We start from the raw sequence: 24,437 nt of genomic DNA on the forward strand, positions 1-24,437 counted from the left end.
CTCCAGCACGTTGCTAGGGCCGCGGGGGTGGGGCGTGGAAAGCCAGCTGGGCTAGAGCGTCTGTACTTCTGCCAAAGGGTTTCTAGTCGCAGAGAGGGCTCTGGCCGTGGAGCCTGTTAGACCTGCTGCCACATCAGTTCCGCCCCCGTCACTCTGACTTCCTCACTTGCCTGCATCTTCTGTTCCTCTGGGAAGGAGGGTGGCGAGCCTCCCTCGTGGCGAAGGAAGACGAGGCCATGAGACCAGTGCGTGGTCAAGGGTAGCTGTCAGTACATCGTTGGATGCTCACGGGTGTGTATCCCTGTGCATCTCACCTCAGGCCCTCTGACCCTCCGTGCTGCCCTCCCGCCGCCCCTGCAGAGAATAACCAGATAAGACAGGGTGTGGACGAGCATTGAGTAAGACCCCACAGAGGTAGCAAGTGGCTGTTTCTCGTTGAGCCTCATGTTCGTATGTCCTCGGGCTGCTGGCCGGTGACCCTTCTTGCCACAAGGGCAGGCAAAGGTCTTAACTGGCTCTCAGAGGAGTTCGACATGTTCTTTGCAATAGCTCTGATAAGAAAGTTTGATGAACAAAGATGTGAAAGTGAGGGTTTTTTCTTGTTTTTAAAACTAGATTTTAATCTGTCCTGTGTTGTCTTTGCAGAGATAAGCGAGAGTCAGCTGAAGATTAGTTCAGTGAGACGGTCTAGTGGAAAGTGCTTCTTCCGGCACCCCCCAGCGGGGCTCCTGCCTCTGCTGTTCTTAAAAGGGACTGATGGAGGCCTCCCTGGGGGTCCAGTGGGTAAGACTTCGCCTTCCAGTGCAGGGGGTGCAGGTGCGATCCCTGGTCCGGGAGCTAAGATCCCACAAGCCTTGCGGCCAAAAAGCCAGCACATAAAACAGAAGCAATATTGTAACAAATTCAATAAAGACTTTAAAAATGGTCCACATCCAAAAAAAAAAAAGGGGGACTGATGACCCTTTGCAGAGCCAAGGGAAACCAAAAGACTTTGGAGGCTTAGCTCCCTCATAAGCTATCATTTTTCCCTCTGTGGCTTAAATTAACTTCTGCAACAAGTGAAGTGCATTTACCCAGGAATCAAAGCGAGTTCACCCTCCTGGACTTGGATGTGGGAGGAGAACTAATTCCACTCTTCAGACAGAGGCCAATGCAGAGGCAGCGCATGACAGCTGTGGTCCCGAGGGCAGGAATTACACGTGCAAAGCGGAGCTGCCTTCCAGCCCCTGCTTGGGGTCCCTCGGCCATGCAGGGGACTCCGAGTGCCTGCTACACACAAGAGCTGCACAAGGAGGGGACCACTGATGCTGAAAGTTAAGTAGCAGTATCACCTCTTTATGCCACGTTTACTATTTGGGAGGTTACAGAAAAACATGTGCCCTGTCGAAATGTATAATTACGCGGCTTATAATTCTTGGGGGTCTGTTAAGATTTTCCGTCTGTGTATGCTTCCCAGTTAACAATCAAATGTCAAAGTCCTGAGCTTGTATGAGCCCCTGAAACATTTTCGGATCCCACAGCAGATTTTTACAGATAATTCGACCACATTTGTTCTGTGTGAGGCTCGTAGTGGGAGCTGAGTATCAGGCATCGACAGAGGCCTTAGACGCTGACTGCAGTTGTCTGGGCCTGTATAAAACCACAGGGGGAGAAAGTCATTTCATGCTTTGAAAACTTACTAGTTAATGTTTAAAGATCTTATACAGAGTGGACGAAGCCAAACATTTTTTCCTAACCTTCCAATTATTAGCGAGGTTATGAGCCTGTTCTGTGTCAGCATTAAAAATAGGAGCTTTTGTTTCTCTTTTCGTTCTGCCTACAGTTTCCATAATACAGTTTGCAGTTAACTTACTGAGGTCACGTTTCTCGGCATCATTATGTGCGGGAGTTTTGTGCCAGTTTCTCTGGGCATCTCGTGGTGGTCCTTGGGTGTGGATGAGAAACGGGCATCCACGGTTTACTGGTTTACTGGAGTCTAAGGACTCCGGTAAACCGTGGGCAGGCTGGTAAATAAAGCTGGAGCGTGGACGTCCCGGATGAGAAGCACCGAGCACGTGGAGAGGAGAGCAGGGAGGGATCATTTATGCCCAAAGGAGGCTTCTTGGGAAGATGCTGCAATCAGACTTGGGTGCCCAGCGGGCAGAGCACAGCATTAGGAAGTTCGGAACCTCTTCAGAAACTAAGAGCTGGGCAGGATTCCCTGGAAGAGGCCTATGGTAGGACATGAAGCTTGGAGAAATAAGTGGGAGCAGATTGGAGAGACCTGACCATCACCTGCCATTGTGTGTCACGTGTTGTGTTGGTTTCCCTTGAAAAAATTATCATTGTGCTGTTAAATGAGAGAGTACAGATTAATGCGTATTTTTGTTTTACCAAATTAGAATCACATTGTATCTGCCAGGCCATTTTATTCCAGTGTGTCCATGTACTCTTCTCAGGATGGGGGTAGCATTTTAAAGGTAGAATTTGATGAGCCACTGAGGCCTTTTCATATAAAATACTGTACTTGGAAAAAGTGATCGTTATAAAATACCTTGGAATCACAGCTAAAGAGTCAATTACTGTTTCATGTCCAGGAATCCAATTAAAGTTGAGTTAGGCTGTTATTTTCATACAATTTCCAAAGCTACACCCTTCCATAATTCTCACTCTCGTGTATAGTCAGTAAAGTATTTAATACTGTGCTTGCGTTAGCACCTGAACTGTTACAAACGGCCTCATCAGCAGTCACCTGCTTGTTTCCTTTCTGTGACGGCAGATGTCTTTGAAGTGAATGAAGCTGAAGATGTTTACGTCAAATATAATTTGGGGGGCATTTCCTTACTGATGGAATCTTCAGAAGAATGCCGGCGTTTCTTGTCTGCTTGGCAGTCTTTAGATACCATGCGTCTCTTTCTCTTCTCACCAAAGCCCTACTCCATTTCTTATTTATATAATGAGAAACTGTAAGACAGTAAAACATATAAGTGACTCTGAGATGAGGCTTTTGATGATATCAGCTATTCTTTTTTTTTTTTTTTGAAACTGACTGAAGGAAGTCTATGAGTTCCAGCTTGTCTGCTGGTTAATAGGAAGCAACAGAGTGCAAAGTAGAAGTAGGTCTGGGGCAAGATGAGACCCTTTGCAGTCTTGGGAGCCGGACCCGACACTGCAGAAATGGCCACACCCGAAGTCTGTTTCCCAAAACAAGCCTGTTCTCTGGCTTCCTGTGTCCGATGTCAAAAGCAGAAAATGGGAGGACAGGGGGATAGTAGACTCATTGAGAGCAGGACTAAATTTCAGCAGGTCCAGTAATTATACAGAAGAAGTGGTGAAGGCCACTTGGTGTAGGAACAGAAGCCCCATAGAGCTTGGGAACCCCGTGAAGTGGACCAGAGTAGCATAAACACTGATTTAGGCTCATCGTTGGGAAGATGTTCAATTATATTGATTTATTCTGTTTAAGAAAGCAGAGTACTGGACAATACATTTTAGAAATATTTGTACACACTGGCTTTAAAAAAAAAAACTAAGGGCTTCCCTGGTGGCGCAGTGGTTGAGAATCTGTCTGCTAATGCAGGGGACACGGGTTCGAGCCCTGGTCTGGGAGGATCCCACATGCCGCGGAGCAACTAGGCCCGTGAGCCACAACTACTGAGCCTGCGCATCTGGAGCCTGTACTCCGCAACGGGAGAGGCCCCAACAGGGAGAGGCCCACGCACTGCGATGAAGAGTGGCCCCCACTTGCCACAACTAGAGAAAGCCCTCGCACAGAAACGAAGACCCAACACAGCAAAAATTAATAAATTAATTAATAAAACTCCTACCCCCAACATCTAAAAAAAAAACTAAAAACAAGACTCGGTACATAAAAAGAGAACATATAATTATCTAGGAAATGTGGACATGCTCTTACAACAAGAGTTACATGAAGCCTTGTCATAGTATTTTGGGTCTTTATTCAAAGATAAATTCCAATATAATTTTTAAAAAGTAAATTCTCGCAACTGCCCTAGGTGGATTACTATTTTCTCTATTTTACAGATAAGGAAATGGTAATTCACTTGCCCAGGATTACATGATTTGAGTCAATCAACAAATATTTATGGATTGCCAGACACTTGTTTAGGCTTAAGCAAACATTAGAAGATTTTCCTCTTTGAGCTTTCAAAGATGTTACTTCTACTTGTCATTGCTCCAAGAGTTAGGGAGTTTATCTTCACACTATATGTCTTTAAGTTTAAGAAAAAAAATTATTTCCTTATATTAAGAGTGTTATTTTTTAAACTCCTACATCACGTCGTGCGTTTCTTAGTACACGCTACTGGTGTTTTGCATCTCTAGTTAGACTTCCAGAGCTAAAATAAAGAAAATTAATGAGAAAAATAGTTTAACCATCTCAGGTTCTGTCAGTGGCAGTTGACTTTTTGTTCAAGGAAGACAGTGAAGCACAACTTTTTAATGACAAACAGAAGAGGAGAACATTTTAGAATCTGATCATTCTAGGAATCACATTCAGTATGGAACGTGTCCTGAAAAATCCTAAAAGTCAACAATCCTGGTGGAAAGCATGAAATGAGTAATGTGTAGTGTCATCAGAAAATACAATAATACACTGCATTCACCTTTACCAAAAAAAAAAAGTAAAGTGGATTTTGTGTGATAATACCTTATTCAGATGTGTTAATTTTGCTGTGAAATCTATTCTGACGTTAATATAGCCGTTCTAGCTGTCTTTTGACGAATATTAACGTGGTTTATTGTTTTCCGCCCTTTTACTTTTAACACTTCAGTGTCTTTAAAGTGGGTTTCGTGTAGACAACATGCAGCTTGGTCTTACCTTTTTACCCAGTGTGACAATCGTTGCCTTTCAATTGGAGTCTTTGCACCATTTACATGTAATGAGATTATCATTAATTTACATGGGATTGTATTCACATTTCATGATCACTACCATCTTTCTATGGTAGTGCATTCAGTTTGTTTTCCTTCCTTCCTATATTTTTTTGGGGGGGATAATTGAGTATTTTAATCTATTTTATCTTCATTATTGGCTTATTAGCTCTATTAGTTTCCTAGGGCTGCCAAAACTAATTACCACAAACTGGGTGTCTTAAAGCAAATTCTTTCTCTCATAGTTCTGAGACCTAAAAGCCCCAGACTCAGGTGCCGGCAGGGTCGTGCTCCCTCTGAAGACTTCAGGGCCCTTCCTCGCCTCTTCCAGCTTCTGTTAGTTGCTGAGGGTCCTCGGTGTTCTTGGCTCCTAGCTGCGTTGCTCCAGTTCCTGCCTGTCTTCACACGGCCGTCCTCCTCCGTGGGCCTGTCTCCAAATCTCCCTCTCTGTGGAAGGACACCCGTCCTTGGACTCAGGGCTCATGCTAACTCAGTGTGACCTCATCTTAACTTGATTCCGTCTTCAAGGTCCCATTCACAGGTACTTGGGGTTGGAGACATGGTCCTGGGGGACACAGTTCAACCCACAACTTTAGCTGCACCTCGTTGGGGTTTGTTTGTTAGTGATTGCTCTGGGGTTTATGATATAATCACAGTCTGCCGTCCAATAATGTAATATCACATCACATATGGAGTAGGTCCCTTACAATAGTTTACTTCCGTTTCCCCTCATTTCTGTCAGGTGCTGTGCCTTTGCCCCCTATAACATCTCCCATATCTGTCCCTTCTCTACTGACTAAGGTAAGCCCCTAATTTCCTGCCCTGTGTCGTCAGGAGTCTCAACTTGCATTATTGACCGTGGCATTCAAGGTCCTCTGCACTCTTGCCTCCGCCTGCCTCTCTACCTTCATTTCTCACGTAGGTACGACTTCTGTGCCTCCGAATAAGCCAGGATGTGTCACATCTGTACTTCGGCTCATGCCAAGCCATGAGCAACGCTCTCCTGTCCACCTCATCTACCTGTCAAGCCGTTATTTCCCTTTCAAAACCTACGCAAACCCGTCCTCTTGTGTGTCATCCAGTGGTGCCAGCTGTGCCTCGTGTACCTGCTGGGGGACACACACCCCACTCCCAGCTCCTGCCTCTTTTCACTGTACAGTCTATGGTGCCCCCTCACGACAGACAGGAGGGCGTGGACCCAGGAGTCACAGCCATCTCTGAACACCTCGGACAGCGCCAGGCTTACGATCACCGATCAGTATACACCGAGTGAAACTGTGAAGGAACCGTTGAGTGCTGGCTGCACCCATCCTTACTGCTCAGACTCGTTAACAGACCACATGTTCCCATCGTAGGTGCTGCGATTAATTCTGTCCGCCTGGGCTGAGCTCTTTGTCTGTTCACTGTTCCTTCATAGAAAGTCACTTGAGAGTCGAGTCATTTTCATCGTTTCAAACAGTGACAGAACACGTGGATATATATCTTCCAGGTGCCTAAAAAATATGGTGATTTTCCACCTCGTTGTCGGAAATAATGAACCGTTACTACCCCGGGTTTGATCGGCGTATTTGCCTTGGCAGGTGGTTTTTTTTGCAAGCAGAAAAACCATCTTAGGGAACTTTATCCCCGTGCATCAAAGCACTTACGATTCTGTGGGCATCTGTAAGACGATCGTGACTCGGAACATTCAGAGCCGTTAATGACGTATCGTGGCCACTTGGAACTTTGTGAAACGTGTGGCTTTGCTCTTTCTCTCTTAGGCCTCTGCACAAACCCCAAGTCGTCTTGAAACATCGGAATGTTCAAAGGGCTTTATTTTCCTAATTAGAGAAGCCAAAGCAATTCTAGCTGTCACAGTGGCCCGAGCAAGCAGAGGCAGGAGTGGACCCTCTGCGGAGCCTCCAGAGGGGCACAGCCCTGCTGGTACCTTGGTTTCGGCCCGGTGATGCTCCTTTCGGGCTTCTGGTCTTCAGAACTGTAAGGGAGTCCATTTCTGCTGTTGAAAGCGACCAGGTTTGGGGTAGTTGGTTACAACAGTGGTAGGAAATTCCTGCAGGCACCGTTATTGCCTCATTTTACAGAGGTGGAGACCGAGGCTTACAGAGCTAGATCAACTGCTGTAAGTCAGAAAGTTGAGCCCAGGTAGAGCTGGGATCTGCACCCATTCCTCTGGCTGGAGACCCCTTTGTCTGGAAGGGATGCTCATCTGCTTCTGTGGCCGTTGCTAACGGGTGGGTGGGGACCAGCCAGGGTCTCAGGCGGTGCTGCAGACCATTCCCTTCTGCTTCGGAGTAAGACTCACTCGAGGTCCAGACCCCTCTCAAGAGACTGAGTTCTTGGACAGGCGAGAGTGATCCCTCTGGAGACCACAGGAGGCCACAAGCAACAGTGTTATTTGACTGTGTTCTTCCACTTTTTTTTTTTAAGATTTTTTTTTCTTTTGACGTAGACCATTTTTACAGTCTTTATTGAACTTGTTACAACACTGCTTCTGTTTTAGGATTTGGTTTATTTTTGGCCGTGAGGCATGTGGGATCTTAGCTCCCTGACCAGGGACCAAACCCTCACCCCCTGCGTTGGAAGGCGAAGTCTTAACCACTGGACCGCAGGAAAGTCCCTGTTCATCCACGTTTAATCAGCGCCCGAAAGGGCAGAAACAGCAGATTCCATACCAGTTGGTGTGCAGCACTTGTATGGGCTCCTCTGGTGGTGGTTCTGACCTGAATTATTTCAAGTATGTGGTAGGAATGCAAACCACTTGCCAGTGAGAGAGAGGCTGATTTTCCATTCTGAAGTTTTATTTCTTAATTACAAGAAAGGCATCCTGAATTGTCTACTGTGTTGCCATTTCTCCCCCCTCCCTTTATTGGCAATGGGGTGAACGGGGTCTGCCCCTTCATGGTGATGGTACAGAGAGAATTCATTTTGAGCACAAACAAAAAGTGAAAGGGGCTTTTGAAGTCCAGAAGGAAAGAAGTTTACGGCAGCAAAAGCCACCTCTCCGCATGCGCCGCACCCCGTCCCCCGATTAAATTCCTCTGAAATTCCCCACGTGTTTCTCTTTAGAGACTCTTCAGACTGTGTACTTGTGCCTCCGCTTGAACAGCTCGAAGGACTATCCTGGCCTCTCGTAGTCCGTGTATTTTTCAGTGTCTCGTGTATAAACAGACACGCATTTCTGACCTGTGCTGGGTTTCTTTCTTTCTTCTTGGGTGTAGTAGTAGCCAAGAGGGGGAAGGAGACCATGGGACTAAAACTGATGGTGTGAGACCATCACCTGGTCCTGAATCACGATTCTCTCTCAGAGCCTGATGTCCCTGGTCGTGGGTCCTTGGGGAGCACGTGCTGAGTTTCTGCACAAACCGTCGATTCTCCTGACAGTTGAAAGTTCCCTCGCGGCCTCAGGAAGGCTCTAGGAACAGAAGAGGGAGAGATTTGTGCAGGGTGGGTGGGAAGCCTCAGCCCTCACGGGAGCCCCCGGCCGACCTCAGCCACCTCCACGGTGCAGGCAAAGAGAGACAGACCATCAGCCCTTCTCGCAAAGAGCAGAGTGTTTTTTCTTTGCGTGTGTGTGTGTGTTTTATGAAAATATATTTTGTTGCCAAGCACAGCTCTTATTAAGTGGCACCTTCTAGTTTAATACATGTAAATTATGAGTTATGTGGGCAGTTATATTAATTACATGTTGGGGTATAGCACATTACCCCAAAACATAAGCGGCTTAAAACACTCAATGTTTACTGTCTCACAGTTTCTTTGGGTTGGGGTCCGGACCCAGCTGAGCTGAGTATTGGATTCAGGCTGTGGTCACGGCAAGGCTGGCCTGGGGGGTCCACTTCCAGGCTGGCCGTTACTAGGGTTCGGTCCCCTGCAAGCTGTTGTCTGAGCCCCCCCCCCCACCCCAGTTCTGTGGCACACGGACCTCTCGGCTTCCAGAGCACAGCTCACAGCTTCCGTCAGAGTGAGCGGGAAAGGGCAAGCAAGCCCAAACCCAAAGTCCGTTTATAACCTGACCTCAGAAGTGACCGCAACGATCCCATCACTTTTGCTGCATTCTTTACGTTTGAAGTAAGTCTCTGGGGCCGGTCCACACTCGCGGAGAAGACAGTCCAGGAACACGTGGACATCAGAGTGCGGGGGCCGCCGTGGAGGCTGTCTCTCCTATGGGAGCAGGAGAGTGAGTTTCCCTTTGCGCAAGCCCGTTCTATGAAAAACCCCGTTTATACATGAGAAGAGAATTTTTGTCGTCCTTTCCTTTATTGAAGTGTGTCTTCCATGTTATGAAATGCATAGACCTTTAAAGTGTGATGAGTTCTGAAATATATATAGGATTTAAGTTTTTGAGTAGCCTGGACTGGGAGGCTTTTTAAATGCCAAGTACGGTGGATTTATATTAATGCTGCATGTATTAGTCATCTTTTGCTGCATAACAAGTCATCCCAGGGCTTAGTGGCTTAAAGCAATAGTGTTTATGGTCTCATGGTCTCATGGGCCAGGAATCCAAGCAAAATGTCGTTGGGTGGGTGCCTGGACTCGGGGTCTCTCAAAGTCTGTGATTCAGGACTTGGCTGGGGTCTCCTTGTCTCAGGCCTTGGCTTAGAGAGGGTCTGATTCCAGGCTAACGTGACTGTTGGCAGGGTTGTTTCTCACTGTCTTAGTTCCCCGCCTCATGGGTTTCTTGCTTGCCTCCTAAAATTGTGCAGCATCGAGAGAGAAATGCCAACAAGAGGAAGAAATGGCAGCAAGATTTCAGTCAGTCTTCTGTCACCCGGTCACAGAGATGACAGTTCAACACGTTGCCCTATTCCATTAGTCAGAAGCCGGTTGCTAGGTCCGTACCACCCTCGGGGAGGGGAGACCCCAGAGGGCGTGGACACCAGGAGGGGGCCTCACTGGGAGCCTGTCACAAGCTGCCCACCACGGTGCAGAATAAAACGTGCCCCTCGGGTCTCTGATCCCAGGTGTGTCTTTTCAGTGGGACGTCTGAATATAGAGAGCTGTAGGGAAAAACCTAAATTCCATAAAAATCTGATGAGTGATTTTAGTTTGTATTTTTATTTTTTAAAAATATTTATTTATGGGCTTCCCTGGTGGCACAGTGGTTGAGAGTCCGCCTGCCAATTCAGGGGACACGGGTTCGTGCCCCGGTCCGGGAAGATCCCACATGCCGCGGAGCGGCTGGGCCCGTGAGCCATGGCCGCTGAGCCTGCACGTCCAGCGCCTGTGCTCCGCAACGGGAGAGGCCACAACAATGAGAGGCCAGCGTACCGCAAAAAAAAAAAAAAAAATTATTTATTTACTTTGGCTGCACCGGGTCTTAGTTGCGGCGTGCGGGATCCAGTTCCCCAACCAGATACCGAACCCGGGCCTCCTTCATTGGGAGCACCGAGTCTTACCCGCTGAACCACCTGGGAGGTCCCTGATAAGTGATTTTAAATCGTGACTCCTTTGTCCCCAGATGTGGTTAGGTCAAAGAATTGTTGTCCCGAGAAAATGAATGAAATAACCACGCAGATATGAAGGCAGGTTGGTTGAGTCATTTGTCGCCTCCTGGTTCCCCCTTTTTCCCTGCATGTCTTCTGGGCTCCCCTACTGTGATTCTGAAATATTTTCATAAATTCTTTTCTATCCCTCCCGTCGAGAAGCGGAGCTTAACGCCCATCCCCTTAAGTGCAAACTGAACTGAGTGATTTGCTTCTAACAAGTGGAAGGTGGTGGCAGTGGCAGTGTGCGGCGTCTGAGACTAGATGTGAAAGGCACTGTGGCCTCCTCCTTGTCCCTCTGGGATGTCTCACTCTGGGGAGGCGAAGGGCCCCGCGTGGGGACGCTCGGGCGGCCCTCGAGGGGTCTCCTGGTGAGAAGCTGGTCCTCCTGCCGACAGCCACGGGCTGAGGCAGCCTGGAGGCGAATCCTCCCGTTTATCAGGTACCGTGTCAGCGCTGCAGGTGAGACCAACAGCTAAAGGATACGGTCCTTCTTACGTTGCTTTAGAACCAGTCGAAGAATGCACGCAGGAGAGCTTGTGCTGCCTTGTGCTTCGGAAGCTGAGGTGTGGGACGGCGACCCAGGACGGCTTACTTCACGCACAGGGGTGATGAGCTTGGGGCCTGGGATGGAGTTTAGACAGGCCGGTGGAGAGCCAAAGGGGTCCGCAGGCTGGGGTGTGGCCTGAGGTGATGAAAGTTATGAAGGTGAGAGGCCCCAGGCCTGTAAGTAGGTGCACCAGCGTCGGGATGGGGCCGAGGAAGAGGACGTTGACCCTGTTCCGAGGGGAGCTCGGAGAACGCCCACCAGGGCAGGGCCAAGACTCTTCTCAAAAAGCAGCTTTGAACTTGTTGCGATTTGGAACAAGCGTGAGTGTGGGGTCCTGGAGCCCCAGGTTGTAAGAAAGAAATCCTGCACAGGGCATCCTTGGCCCGGGAGATTCTCAGGGCTTCCATCAGCAGCCGTGCTGGGACCCATGTTTCAAGCTTTGGGCTGGAAGAAACCATTTCCATGACTACTCATGCCCTTCCTGCCCCCTGGACGCCCCCTTTTCTGATACCAACGGACCCACCTCTACCTTTCAACATCCTACCCCTTCTCCAAAGGCAAGACCATCCTAAATTTTAAAGGCCTTTTTTTTTTCTTTTTTTTGCCACTAGCAAAAAAAGTTAAGTACGTGGATGTGAAGGTAGTTTGGTTGTGACACTTGCTGCCCTGGTAACAGCCTTCTCCTCCCTCCTGGGTCCGCAGGCTGGATTTTTATTCACGGGGAGGCCTCTCCTTGCTACGGGGAGGGACCGGCCAGCTGGGACTCTCCGTTGCTCCTGGACACTGACAGTTTTGTGTGAATTCTGTCCCATAACACTTCGGATCACACAGTTGTCTCCTTGGTAGATGGTCAGCTCTCTGAAGGGAGGGATTGCGTTTTGCTGAGCAGCCAGCATGACAGGTGCTCAGGAAGGGCCGTCTGCCTTTTGGAGGGTGGAGGGAGCTGGGTCCAGTGTCGTCACTTTTTGTTTTGTGCAGCCAGCCTTCTCGGCTGCAACGCACACGCGGCCTCCTTTATGGAAATCACCACCGGCAGAGCCCTGGCCACCGAGGACGTGCTTTTCTACCGTATTCCAGAATCTCGTGGAGGGATGCACCCTCCCCCATGTCACCTGGGCATCTTTGAGCAGAGAAGCAAGCTTGCTGCTTCCTCACGGAATGTGGTAGAAACTCTTCACAATGTCTTATAAAAGGCCTCTTCATTCGAGTGCGGGGATAGGAAGCCTCAGGAATGATGATGATGATGATGATTACTGGCACTTACGAACTACCACAGTGGACAAGCTTAGCTTCTGTGGTAATTTTAGGCCGTCCTTAGGGGAAGGATTCCCCCCCAGATGCTATTTAAGATTAGAGATGCGTGGAATCCAAGAAGAATTCATAAAGTGTTGCGTTTGTCAGACCTTGGCAGGGAACGCTGCTAATTATTTTTTGTTCCCGTTGTTAAATACAGAGCCTTCCCGTTTGTTTTGCCAAATGAATTTTCACTTCTCTACCACTTTTTCTTGAGGGAAAATGTTCAGTGCAAAGGCAGGCGCGAGCGGTCCAGGGCGCCACCTCTCTGAGACCGAGGCCGGGCGGCTCTGGGGCTGAACTGCAGCTCTGAGGACACCTTCGGGCATCGAGTTTCTGTTTACAGCCTGGAAGCTTTCCCTTTTGAACACATTTGGGTCTTTCACTGAAAGTCCCTTTAAAAATTCAAGGTTTACTTTTTATCACCAGAAAACATCTATTAAATACGCATCTGCACCCGGAGCCATATACCAATGAGTTACTGCCTGTGCTCCGAGGTCTGAGGAGGACCCCCTTTTTTTTTTTAAAGTCCAGACAATACTTTTCATGGGCATTGGGTGGCAAAAGCTATCCAATTCCATTTTAGCCCATAATACATTATTTAAAGAGAAGATTGAAGAGAAGATTGGAGCTACGGAAATGGGGATATTTAAGCAAAGGGAGAGGTGTGAAGATCTCAAAGGTGTCTTTAGACATTTGAAAGGCCCTTGGGTGTGGTGGCAGCGGGGCTGTTCTGATGCCCCCTAGGGACGGATCAGGTGGGACCAGGGCGGGGAACATGGAGGCCAGACCTGCCAGCAGGCCGGAAGCTGGACTCAGTCCTTCACAAGGCTGTAAACCTCTGGTCTCCAGAGACACTCAGAGACTGGGTGACTTCCTTCCCCCTCTGCTGCAGGGGGATTTGTCGCCGGGTAGGACTCCTTTAAGGGGTAGCATATTATCTACAGTGTCTCTGACTTGGTTTTCTTTAAAGAGACTCGGGTGGGGATGTAATGAATTATTCAGGGACTCCTCTCTGTGAAGCAGGCTGCACAAAGACTGACAACTTGGTACCAATTACGAGTCTAACATTGTTAGTAGTACATTCTATTCACGCACTCTACCTGCTTGGCACCTCTTAGCTCACTGATGGTCCCACAGTTACTCTCTGAATGGGTACAAAATCTGATGCCAAAAAAAAAGACGTATATGGCCTAATGGGTATTCGAGTCTTAAAATTGGGGGGAATGCATAGGATTTTCAAATGCATGTTTTCAGTATCATCGTTGGTGCGCCAGGTCTCTCGTGTAACAGGTACTGAAATATGGCCTATGTTTTCTCTGGGGGTGGGGCTTTTCTGGACCGCTTTAGCGAAGGGCCGTTGTCTCTTTTTAGGTGCCTTGTGGCAGAACCCACAGAGTGCTTCAGCAGACACAGTGGTTTTTCTCCCCAGACTTCCAAAATGTGGAGAGTTCTTTTCCAGCGTTTTCCCACAACTTTCCCTAATGAACGGTGAGAGACCCACCTCGGTAGATTTTCTGAAGCCTGTGATGGGGGTTATAGCCAGAGAGCAGTGTTTGAGTTCATGTGCAGAACAGATGCCCTAAGGTGCCAGTCTGGGTGCTGGTACGGACGCCTGTAACACGCCAGACAATTGTACGGACGTATTTCACTCCACAGTGCTTGGCGACTTCACCCACCTACGTTTTGTAGGTGTTTTATCTTTTCCACCTGCAGTCGGTATGTGGGCCTCTGAGTGAAGCCCACAGCTGCCAGACTCTGAAATATTTAAGGACTTCACAGCCCGAGCAACATGGGCACAGCTGTGCATTCAGGAATTCTCCTGGGACACGGCAGGGCCCTAGCCGCGAGGGTCGAAGCCCAGGCTAATGATTGTTGGTTTGATTGGTGGCTCGTTCATGCACCAGTTGTTTATTTAACAGCAACTACCTGTCAGGCATCCGGTAGACACTGAAGAGCATAAACAGACGTTTCCCCTTCTGGGGCAGGTGGTCTAGGTGACAAGACGACAGTGAACATGTATGCAGACAAATACATTGTTTAAAGTCGTGCCAGGTGCCACAGGGGCACAGAAGCCATGGTGCCCTGGTGGGAAACAGGAGGAGGGTTTTCCTCCGTTGGGTGGTGGGCACGGCTTTGCTGGGGTTGGGCCTTTACGCTCAGCCTCCTGGGAGGCGTAGACTGGCTCTAGGGCAGGGCAGCGGAGAGCACTCCAGGGAGAGAGGAGCCCGGCCTGGGCCTGGAGCATTGCGGGCAGAGAGGGGCGAGGTGCAGGCCAAGCAGGGGTTGGGGAGGGAGGGGGCAGAGGCAGAAAGTGGCGGCCTCCTCGGCTGTGGTCGGGGACTCGGTTCTCGCCGAGCTGCAGAGGGAAGCAGCTGCAGAGCTCTAGGCCAGGAGTGACATGATCAGAAAGATGGCCCTGACTACTGCCTGGAAAAAGAGAGAGAGGGAGACGGGGGAAGGGGAGAGAGAAGAGCAGCGGCGCGACTGCAGTGGCTCGGGGGGGACGATAAGGGCCCCACCCGGGTGGTGGCAGCAGAGGTGGCAGGAGTTGCAGAGCTGCCAGATGGTACCTTGTGGGTCGTGATGGGGGTGCCCCAGGATGGCTGGAGTTTTCAGCTAGTGTTTGAAGCGTCTTACTAGAGGCAGGTGGATGGGTCCAGCGCAGACAGGGCGAGAGCAGCGCTGGGGAACCGTGAGCACCGGGACGGACTCAGGGCTGGAGGGGCTCTCTCCCCGCTTAACTCGACAGCTGAACAAGCACGTGGTGTCCCTCTGGGCTCCGGGAGGACCAGCTCAGGGACCTTCACATCTGGCCGCGTTACGGCTCTCGCATCGGAAGGCTTGGGCAAAGGAGCCTGTGAGTCAGACAGTTCGGGGGCAGGGGACCGAGGCTCAGCGGCCTTGCCTTATCGAGTGGAGGAAACCGGGGCTCAGAGAGGTTGCGGGTTATTCATCCAAAGACACGCGGCCAGTTAGGGGCAGAGCTGCAGAGAAGCTATCCGTCAGAAGCAACGTTTCCTTCTTTTACTGAGAATTTTGAGTGATGCTTTTGGAAATCTTCGTTAAATCCTTCTCACGTCTATTTTTTTTTTGACATCTTTATTGGAGTCTAATTGCTTTACAATGCTGTGTTAGTTTCTGCTTTATAGCAAAGTGAATCAGCTACACATATACATACATCCCCATATCTCTCCCCACCCACCCTCCCTATCCCACCCCTCTAGGTGGTCACAAAACACCGAGCTGATCTCCCTGTGCTATGCAGCTGCTTCCCACTATCGATTTCACATTTCTCACGTCTAAGTTTTAAAAATCCTTTCACAATTAATTTATTTAAGGATTAAGCCAGTCAGAACCCCAGGACTGTTTCAAGTCAGCAGCTTAAAAGTGGAATCTTGGTGTTACCAGGATCATTTCCTGTGTGTGTGGATTGCAGTATTTGGGCTCCCGTCTCTCTGTGAGAAGCTGAATAGCTTCAGATCTAATGAGTCCTGGCCCCTGGGGCAGATAGATTTTGGAATTCACTGTTGATGGCGTTTTTAAGTGTCACTTTCCCCCTTTTATTTTATTTTATTTTCTTTTGTGGTACGCGGGCCTCTCACTGTTGTGGCCTCTCCCGTTGCGGAGCACAGGCTCCGGACGCGCAGGCTCAGCGGCCATGGCTTACGGGCCTAGCCGCTCCGTGGCATGTGGGATCTTCCCGGACCGGGGCACGAACCCGTGTCCCCTGCCTCGGCAGGCGGACTCTCAACCACTGCGTCACCAGGGAAGCCCCCCCTTTTCTTTTAATAAGCCCTGAGCTGTAAGATGGCCCACAGAGCCTTGGAACATCGAGATGGGGGCTCTGAAGGATTGTGGTGGGGATGTCAGGTTTGGAGGTGAAGATTCAATTTAGGGTGTCGGCTACTCTGCGAAGAGGACGATGTGCTCTCCCAGACACACGGCGCGTCAGTAATTTACAGGTTGTAGAGCTGAGAAGGTGGGTGTGCGTGGCAGAGGCGGATTCTTCCTCCAAAGATTTGCAGAAGGCAGTGGCATTTTGAATGCCCAGCAAAGGTGTGTAATGATTAAATCCAGGGTATAAAGCAATGGTCAGGAGGGCTTTGGCTGGGCCCAAAGGAAATCAAGAAAATGAGCAAACGAGAAGGCAGCTTAAAATGTAAAATACAGACGGAGATTGATGCCATTTCTGTGAAAACTTAGGAACATTCCATGAGTATTGCTAGTCAGGCTCAGGAAGATGTGTTTTTAGAGGGGGATGTGGTTCTTTTGGGAAGTTTTCCCAAGCTGTGAAGCAGCGCGATGTAGTGGGGAGAAGGAGAGCCCTGGGCTGGGACTCGGCAGCCCCGAGCCCCCTGTGGGACCCTGAGCGCATCTTCTGACCTCTCAGAACCTGTTTCCCCATCTGTAAAATAGGAATAATGGCACGAGTCCGTGTAGCCGCATGGAACTGTTGAGAATCCGCTGAGATAATGTACAGAAGAGCAGTCTGTAGGCTGCATAACGCCATCTAGATGAAGTCTGAATCTCCTCCCATGCTCTGTTTCTAAAATTCAGGCTGTGCACTCAAACCACTCTGGAGAACTTAAAAATACGACCAGCCCCACTTCCGGCGTTTTTCTTCCACTTGGTCTGGGTTGGTGCCAGGCCTTGGAAGTTTTCAAAGCGCTTAGGTAATTCTGCTGGGCAGGCGTGGCTGAGAACCTCAGGCCTGAGCCGTAGGAGGTGGGTCTGAGGGCCCATCCTGGCCTCGGCCTTCGGGGGGCGGGTGGGGGGGGCGGGGTCGGTCAGAGGTCAGAGGAGACTGTCAGCTGTCTCCTCACAGCAGCTCTGCTTTCCCCTCTGCTTGCTGTCACCCTTCTCAGGGCTTCCCTGGAAGGTTTCTCAAGCAAATGTCTATTCAGCCAAAGCCTGCTGGGTTTTGAAGTGCTAATGAGACAACTGCCTGAGAAGGTGGGCCTGTGGAGAACAAGAGCTACGATTTTTCTCAAAACCTATCATTTAAAATGATTTCGAAGCCTGTTAGATTAGACTGGTGAGATAATCTCATAAAGTAGTAGCAGGGTAGAGGTGCAGAAAGGATCGTTTTCACATGTTTTTAATTCAGTCAAGATCAATGAAAGATCTTGTGTTTACCAGCGGAGCTAGAGTTTAAATTTTTGAGTACAGAATTCATTAGCCTGTTTTAATGAAGAAACCCAGCTTCCTTGTCAGCGTGTCAGCTGAACTAGAGGGTGCAGCTCGATGCTGCTTTGAGCTATAAACATCACAAGCCAACAGGCGGAGGAAAGTCACGTTTCACTTTTGAGGCAGGGTTAGACCTCTGATCATGCCACTGAGAACATATGTTCTGGGATCAGAAGAGAGTGAACCCTTGACTTGCTATTGTCATTCAGTGTGTGTCATTTCCACACCCAGGGATGATTCCTCTCTCAAAAATAAGGCATATGACCCAGCAATTCCATTTCTGGGTATTATACCCAAAAGAAGAGAGCCAGAGTCTCGAGAAGATGTTTGCACACTCGTGTTCATAGCAGCATGAGTCACAACAGGCAAACGGCGGAAGCAACCCAAGTGTCATCAGCGAATGAGGGATAAACACAGTGGGGTCCATCCTTGGGATGGAGGGTTATTTGGCCTTAAAAAGGAAGCAAATTCTGGGACTTCCCTGGCGCTCCAGTGGTTCAGACTCCACGCTTCCACTGCAGGGATCACGTGTTTGATCCCTGGTTGGGGAACTCAGATCCCGCATGCCGCACGTCGTGACCAGAAGGAAAAAAAGGGAAGCAAATTGTGACACATGCCGTAACACAGGCAAACGCTGAAGACAGCACGCTAAGTGAAAAGCCAGTCATAAAAGGACAAGTACTGTATGATTCCACTTACTGGAGGTCCTTGGAGGAGTCACATTCATAGACACAAAGTGGAACGGTGATTGCCGGGGGCTGGGGATTATGAGGGGTGAGCGTGAGGTTGCTAGCAGAGTTCCAGTTGGGAGGATGACAAAGTTCTGGAAGTGGATGGTGGTGACGGTCGCACGACATTGTCAGTGCCCTTAAGGCCACTGAACTGAACACTTAGAAACGGTCAAGTTTGTTATATGTTTTACCACAACAAAAAAAATTGCAAGGAGAGCACCGGTGAAAATCATAGGTGTATGAGCAGGCCTTCTGTATCGTGGTCCAGGAGGGCTGTGCCCTGGAGATGCGGCGAGCGCTTCAGTGCGTTCGCCAGCCTGGCAACCGCAGCGCTTTTCTTTCTTGCTCAGAGCTGTGGAAGGGAAGTAGCCGTTACTGAGATACTTCAGGGCAGCCTGAGAGGGAGACCTTGAAGGAACCCAGACGTGAGGGAGACAAACAGACGGAAAGCCGCGACTGGCCCGTGGCATCCCTCACCAGCGAGGCACCTGGTGTTCTTCTAGGGCCCTTCTGTGTCCACTAGCTGGTGTTCTCAGATGTTCCAGTGTATGTGAAAATATTTTTATAAAACTTACTATATGTCCAGTCCTGTGAGGAATGCTTTAAATAGAACAACCTCAGAAGGTTTTTTATTATTATTCCCATTTTAGAGATGACCGAAATGAGGACAGAGAGAATAGTTGTCCAGGGCACTTGGCTGGTAACAAGCATCAGAGGCAGGATTTAACCAGGATTCGGCCGCTTGGGATCAGTGTGGGTGACTGCTGTGTGTCCCTCTTGTGTATATGGTCTCTGTGGGTAGAATGAGTGCCCATGAATCAGCATGGGAAATTTTTGTACAGAATGATTTTCTTTAGTTCAGAATGGAGTGATGATTTCTCCCCCATGATTTCTGGTGAAAGCACCAACAACTATAGTAAGTATTTCATACCGTATGCTATTTTTAAAAAATTTTTATTTATTTTTGGCTGCGTTGGGTCTTCCTTGCTGCGCGCCGGCTTTCTCTAGTTGCGGCAAGCGGGGGCTACTCTTTGTTGCGGTGCGCGGGCTTCTCATTGCGGTGGCTTCTCGTTGCGGAGCGCGGGCTCTAGGCACGCAGCCTTCAGTAGTTGTGGCACGTGGGCCCAGTAGTTGTGGCTCGCGGGCTCTAGAGTGCAGGCTCAGTAGTTGTGGTGCACGGACTTAGTTGCTCCGCGGCATGTGGGATCTTCCGGGACCAGGGCTCGAACCCACGTCCCCTGCATTGGCAGGCGGATCGTTAACCACTGGGCCACCAGGGAAGTGCCCGTACTGTACGCTTTTTAAAAAGTTGTCTATTTTAGGAGCAGCGTTTTCGGGTTTATAGAAAAATTGAGTGGGAAGTAGTTTCCGTATTACCACCCCCCTCACACAGTTTTCTCCATTCTTAACACTTTGCATAGTATGGTACATCTGTTATAATTGAACCAATATTGATACACTGTTATGAACTAAAGTTCGTAGTTTGCATTAGGGGTTCATACTGTGTGTTGTATCGTTCTGTGCGTTGTGACAGATGTACAGTAACATGTATCCATCATTGAGTATCTTCACTGCCCTGAAACCCCTCTGTACTCCTGTTCACCTCTCCCTCCCCTTCACCCCTGGAAGCCGCTGATCTTTTTATTGTTTCTATCACATTGCGTTTCCTGGAAAGTCACAGAGTTGGAATCATGGTCGGGAGCCTGTTCAGGTTGGCTTCTTTCACTCAGTGACATGCCTTTAAGGTTCCTCCTTGCCTTTTCATGGCTTGATGCTCATTTCTTTTTATCCCTGAAGAATAATCCATTGTCTGGATGGGCCACAGATGATCCGTTCACCTGCTGAAGGACATTTCGGTTGCTTCCAAGTCCCGTAGGCTTTTAAAAATTTTCGGCTTCCTACAGATTTTACCCTCGAAGTCCTGAGACGAGAAGGGCCATGAAAAATGTTCTTTTGGGCCTGTTGTCTTAGGGTCTGAATAATCCAGACTCCAGGGCTGTGCCGGCCCCTCCGGGAGTTGCGGACTGTGGGCCTGGGGGCGCTTGAGGTGTGGCTGGTCCGCGCGATGTGTGTGCTGTCTGTGAAAACTACTCATCAGATTCCAAAGACTCAGTGTAAACAAGAGTGTGAAGCATCGTTAATAGGTTAACGTTGATTCTGTATGGAAATGATAGTATTTTAGATATACTAGATTAAAGTACATTAGCATTGTACCAGCTGCTTCTTCTTTTTGAAGTGTGGCTGCTAGAAAAATCTAAATTATCTTTGTGGCTCACATTAGGTTTTTCGTTACGTTTCTGTTGAGCAGGTCTGCTAGAAAAATAATGCTTGGCCTCGGGTCTGCCAGGCCCCTTCCAGAAAGTCACTCAGCTGGTGTTTATCGGGCCCCTACTTGTATGCCAAGCACTGTCAAAGCTGTTTCTTTCCCTTTCAGCTTCAGCTTCCTGCCTCTAAAATGGGAGAAAGTCGTTCCCCTCTGGTCGTGGGAACTCAGTAAGTCGTCCTTGCTCAGCTTCGGTCCCGGGGCGAGCTCGGCAGCTGTGAGGTCCCGGCCCGCACCCCTAGCCCAGCTTGCGGGCAGCTTTGCAGCCTTGAGGGCACTGGGGTGGGGGGCGGCGGCGGGAGGCTTGCTCTGAGGTTCCACGCGCGCCGTCTTCTCCGTTTACATTTCTTGACCTTTCCCTTTCTCAGCCAGCAGTCCCTGGGGAGGCTCGTTTTCTGAGGCGCCCACCTGGCCTCTTCCTGAGTTTTAATCCCAAGCTCCCGCTGAAAGCCTTAAAGCACGCTCGCACAGTTGTAACGCGGGACTCTGTACAAAGTGAAGGCCACTGTGGTTGCTCGAGCGGGAAGCTGGAGCTGCAAGTGAGTCGTGGTGCCATGACCTGCAGCCTCGCCTGTGTACCGGGAGGTCCCTTCCTCTGCCCCGGGGGTGGTATTTCTCTCAGTGGTCTTCCCAGTACCTCGAGAGACAAGATAGCAGCACCTAGAACCTTCTGGAGCCTGTCTACTGTTTCCGACTGAGGCCTTGACCGTAACCCACCGATTTGCCCACTAGCTGTGTGCATGTGAAGGCGTTTTGGGAGACCATGGACTCTGGGGATTAGATCTGGCCGTCACAGTCCTGGTCCCAGGTGGTTTATGATCAGAGAGGTTATGTGGTCATACTAGAGGGAGTGATAAGATGCAGGGGCTGGTAAGGGAGCCCCAGGAATGGTCGCGGGCCCACCGGCTGTCGGTGATGTCACCCTGACGATGTCTGGGAAGCGCTATGGTCAGATTTCAATCTGAGATGAGTTACTGCAGCGGGAGAGGCAGAGGAGGGGCAGCCGGGAGGTGAAGTGCTTCCATCCCGCCTCTGTCTGGCTCATCGTCCCTGCCCTTGGGCTGAGATGCCCTGACCACCTCTGCTCTGTGGCTCCTCTTAGATCTATGCATGGTCCCTGGAGTCCTTCCTACACAGAATGACCAGCCCAGGCCCAGCAAAGGGGCAGATGGGGCCTGTGGCTCACGTCAAGGTGCCCTTGCTCGGTTCTCTGTTGAGGTTCGGTAGGTGCGGAGGGGGGTGTGGGCGCTGTTTGTTTCAGGACCTTTTGTTGTTGTTGTTTTTGGTTTTTTTGTTTGTCTGCACCACACGGCATGCGGGGTCTCAGTTCCCTGACCAGGGATTGAAGCTGCGTGCCCTGCAGCGAAAGCGCAGAGTTTAACCACTGAACCACCGGGGAAGCCCCTAGGAATGTTTGGTATTTTAGGGAGAAGGAAGCAGAGAACATACTTTCAGATGAAACTTTCTCATTTGAGTAAAATAGACCACTTGTTGGGAGGAAAGCATCGTGAAGGCAAGAAGAGCTGGTTTTTAGGGACAGCCTTTCCCACTTGGGTAACAAGAACTTTTTTCCCCCTGAATGTTATATTTGATGGGCCTTAGGTTAAGGGGGTAAACTGTTTAGAGGAAAAGGTAATCTATCTTACCAACAGGAACTATGGTCATTTTTTTGACTAAAACTATTTGTTAATTCAGCAACGTGTCCTAAATGAGAACCACCCTCAAAATTGAAGTACAAATAGCTTCTTCAGTCTTCTTGTTTGACCCCAGGTTTTCTTTGCTGGCGACCGTCTGGGCACCCTTGCTGCTCAGTATTTGTGGCCCAGCCTCACAATAAGGCCGGGAAGCCCAGGTGTGTGGAGTATCAGCTGTGCGCCTCACCAGCCTCCCGGGGACTTGGAGGGGTACGTTTGGGGGAAGATGCTTAATGAAAAGATGTTTTGTAATTTAGAAAGGAAGTTCCCACATAGATAATTGAAGCCTAAATGGAAACATTAAAAAACATAATCGTCACGTTATATAGTGTTTAAACGTATTCCATTGTGAGTGGGCGGGTCCATCCTGTACCTGGTGTGTGCAACGTGGAAAAGGCAAGCCTTTCTGCTGTCACTGGTAAATGACAGCAGAGGGGAAAGGAGGCCGCGTATGCAACACTGAACTTGTCATTCGTTCAGTTCAGTATGAGAAATTCGGGATGAGTGTAAGCAACTAATTGCTCTGAGTATCAAAGTTCAATATTGAGCAAATAGGAAAAGGGTGCTGAGGTGACCGAAGGAAAAGACAAGGTGGGCCAGACATGGTACAGCATCACAGGCGACTTCCGGAAAGGTCAAGAGTGTGACTGTGGCCCGAGAGGCCGCCTGGCTGTGATGGTGAGTGAGCCTGACCCCTGCTGGTGAGTGGCTACCCGATTGTGGATGTGAAGGAAGCAGGGTGTTGGTTCCTAAGGGGTCAAAGATCCTGCCAGGCCACCTGCAGGTCTGTCCCCAAGGCCGAGCCTTAAACCAGCTCTCGATGCCGCTGCCGGAATTCCGCGTGGGAAGGGAAATGGACCTGACGGTTGAAAGGTTTTTGGTTTCGACCATCCATCATTCCTGCCCTTTCCCAAACCAGGACTTCACTGCTTCCTCTCGCTGCCCTGCCCTCTGTTACCTCAAGGTTTCACGGACATGAAAGGTGGTTCCTCCACAGCAGCACATAAAGGTTGGAATTCCAGGTTACCTCGGAATTAGACACTTGACAAATTGATCCAAGGTATATGCCGTGTGTTGGGAAACTTCAGTGTGATGTTCATCTCAGAAATATCTGAAGCTCTTCACATCTTAGCAACGACAATCAGATGGGAAGAAGTCCAGAAACTTGAGTTCATGCCTTGACTGTGATGTCAGCAGAGTCTTAGTGAGAGCAGGTGGACAGGGAAGGTGACAAGTGGTGACGTCACAGAGGACTGTTGTTTATGTGTTTCTTGGAAAAAGTGATTGATAGAATATAAAAAGCACTAAATGCAAAGGAAAAGATGAACATGTTGAACTGCATTAAGAAATAGAAAACCAGAGTCCCCTTTTTCTGTAGAGGTTAGCGTTTTCCCCACTGGGCTCTCGAGCTTATTCTAGGTGATGCCATTGGGTGCTGCAGGTGAGAAAGGAACCCACGGTTTACGGAACGGGAATCTGGCTCTCACTCAAATGCCATTTACGTGAGGCCATCAGAGACCAGGAAGGCTTGCACTGCAGTAGTCTGGTTATCTTTAACTCAGTCAGCCACCTGCTGTTGCCCAGGACGGCTCTTCAGAATAGCTTTTGGGGAGTTGATGAAGTAGGGATGATTTTCAAATGAAATTTAAGAAATAGGCTTTGAGATACATAAGGAATTCCTTGTGGTACCAAACAACATTAGAATCTCTTCATTCTGAGATGATTTAAAAATCATTTCCTTGTGTTCTGTTATCTAAAGCTTACCAGTCAGGAAAAAGAATAACTTTGTATGAAGTGGCAGAATTGGGAACAAAGGCTTCCTTCCATCTTTGGGCCTCTGCTTCTGTATTCCTACAGGATTGGGCAGGGATGTTTAGGTGAAAACTCGGGGTCTTTGGGAGTTTTTTCTGTGTATGTTTAAGGTCAACATTTTCATGTTAAAACTATGTCTTCAACTGCTGAGCGGGGGGAAAGGGATGGTCTCTTTGATAAATGAGGCTGGGCCAATAGGATATCCCTATTAAAAAACATCTCACCTTCGGTTCCCCCCCCCGCCAGGTCCCACCCCCCAGAAAACCCACTTCCAGCTAGATGGTAGATCTAATTGTAAAACAGTAAAGGTTCTAGAAAATGAAATGACAGAGGAGAATGTGTGTTTAAGCGGAAAGTAAAGAGCACCAGCCAGAAAAAGGAAACGATTAACATATTGGACCACAGTAAACTGAAGAGTTTCTGTTAATTAAAACATTGAGAGGGCTTCCCTGTGGCGCAGTGGTTAAGAACCCGCCTGCCAATGCAGGG

General features: G+C 49.2%; 1 protein-coding gene and 1 long non-coding RNA gene across 7 annotated transcripts in view; one reads left to right on the plus strand and one right to left on the minus strand.

Moving 5' to 3' along the window:
- Positions 1-24,437, plus strand: part of PRKCA (protein kinase C alpha) — a 363,722-nt gene that overhangs the window by 186,082 nt on the left and 153,203 nt on the right. The gene's annotated exons all lie outside the window — the stretch shown is intronic.
- LOC141277273 (uncharacterized) lies at positions 8,001-23,224 on the minus strand. The gene is made up of 3 exons (XR_012328354.1): positions 23,095-23,224; positions 8,887-9,033; positions 8,001-8,284 (listed from the first exon to the last, which is right to left on the minus strand). It is a non-coding gene; the product is annotated as an uncharacterized lncRNA (long non-coding RNA).

Source organism: Tursiops truncatus, chromosome 20 (assembly GCF_011762595.2).
Source record: "Tursiops truncatus isolate mTurTru1 chromosome 20, mTurTru1.mat.Y, whole genome shotgun sequence".
Classification (NCBI taxonomy): domain Eukaryota; kingdom Metazoa; phylum Chordata; class Mammalia; order Artiodactyla; family Delphinidae; genus Tursiops; species Tursiops truncatus.